Raw genomic sequence first — 1965 nt, forward strand, 5'->3', positions numbered from 1 at the left:
CTGGGGAACCAGGCTCAGGACTTGGTTCTTGGTGAACCTGCGTTGCGACCCATTAAAAACCCGTCCGTCCTCAAGTCGCGAGGGGAAGTCTCTCGGCAGAAATGGAAACTGAGGCAGGCTATGGCTCCCGGCCGGCCGCCTGTGAGGGCTCCCCGCTGCCTCCCGGGGCAGGACTGAGGGGTCCCCGCGGCCTCCCGCCGGCGGGGGTATGAGGGGGTCCGCGCGACTTCGGCGGGTCGGGCGTGAGGCGACCTGGAGAAAAGGCACAGAGAACTGACAGCGAGCAGAGTGCGCCGAAAGCCCACACAGGCGCAGAAGATGGGGGTGACGTCAAAAGCGGGGCGAGCGCGGAGGGCGGAAGTACATCAGCACTATTCATTTCACCCATAGTCGAGCAAGCCGTCATCAGTTCCCACATGGTCTAGCGGTTAGGATTCCTGGTTTTCACCCAGGCGGCCCGGGTTCGACTCCCGGTGTGGGAAAAAAAGAACCTTTTAAGCTTAACGTAAGCTATCCTACCATCTCAGTTTGGAATATAGCATCCACTTAGCAAGAAAGACACTGAATTGTTAAAAGCTGCAACATCCTAGGAGAGAGCAAAGGCCAAAAGACATCTAATTTACAACCTCAAAACTGCGTCTGTTTTACTCAAGCGTAGTTAACATCTCACAAGAAATAATTAAACTCTCCTGGACAAAGGAGTTAAGTTCTTGGCCAGTTCACTGCCTGCTATCTTCTCACTAGGTGTTTCTGCCTGCGTACAGCAAGATGGTGAATGGAGAAAGGGCCTCCCCACACAGGAGGATCTAATGTCCGGGTTCTGAGGAGGGGTACTAGAGTTCAAGTAGGAATCTGGTTTTAACAGAGGTTTCCACAGGATGTACTGGGCCAGAAAAGAACCAGATCATTCACCTGGTCAACTTCCACGGAATAGGACATGCGGAAACAGAGGCCCAGTATCAGCCTTAACAGAATCACACATGCCTCACGGTGGGGTCAGCACTCCGGACCAAGTCAAACGTTCAGAGGTGGGAAAGGCCTTTGAAACCTTCTTGGCTTCTAAGCAATCTCCTGAGTAGGACTACAATATTTCTGTCTATGCTTAGGCGTAACTATTACTCTTAACTACAAACCTGAATAAGAAGTGGCTCATGCATGTCCAAAAGAGGCAATGCCCTCTCCTCTGCAAGTTCTATCGTTAGAGTCAGTCCTTGCCCTACTACTGGGACTGATCAAATATTGCCACCACTTGTGAGGTACTTCGGTTGCCAGTGTCTTCAGCTTGATTTGGACATATTTCCAACTGAGAAAGTATCCAGGGAATCCATGCCATTCATAAACCAACAGCATCTGCATAGAGAGAAAAAATTGTATGGATGGGGAAATCACGCTATTCACACAGAGACAGTTACTTCCACTCCTTGATTCAATTTTAACTCAATATTCTCAGTTGTTATTGAAGGTCAACATAAGATTTGGCCATAACCATCATTTGTGTTTTGCGAATTATTGCTTTAGACATTGTTCATTTGGTGGCATATGATAATTTATTTTAAGATTTAGTTTTGAAAAGTGTCCTCCATAAATACCTCTCAGACTGGGTGCTGTCTTCGCATTCCCCCTCCCACTTCGCAACTCCATGTTACCATTGGGTTTGGCAGGAACTACCTGTGCTACCTCTGAAGAGGTTGTCCTGCCTCAAGACTTGCTTTTCCTTGATCCATTCTCCACACTGCACCTAAAGTGGTTTTCCAAACACAAAGCAATTCTGATCATGACACTCTACCAGCCAACTCTTCCCTTATAGTGAGGTAAAATCTACATTCTTTCACATGACTTGAAAGTTCTGTGACCTGACCCCAGTCCTGGGCTCATTTCTTATTGCTTTCTTCCCATACTCTTTTCAGAAGATGTATTTGAAATCCCTCAATTTTTTGTCCTTGCCATTTCTTGTCACTGTGAGCC

The 1965-nt window shown here is 47.9% G+C and overlaps 1 non-coding gene across 1 annotated transcript; it reads left to right on the plus strand.

Moving 5' to 3' along the window:
• Positions 1–410: 410 nt before the first annotated feature.
• On the plus strand, positions 411–482 carry TRNAE-UUC. The gene has a single exon. It is a non-coding gene; the product is annotated as a tRNA-Glu (tRNA).
• The last annotated feature ends 1483 nt before the right edge of the window (positions 483–1965 follow it).

The sequence above is a fragment of the Choloepus didactylus genome, chromosome 4, assembly GCF_015220235.1.
Source record: "Choloepus didactylus isolate mChoDid1 chromosome 4, mChoDid1.pri, whole genome shotgun sequence".
Taxonomy (NCBI): domain Eukaryota; kingdom Metazoa; phylum Chordata; class Mammalia; order Pilosa; family Megalonychidae; genus Choloepus; species Choloepus didactylus.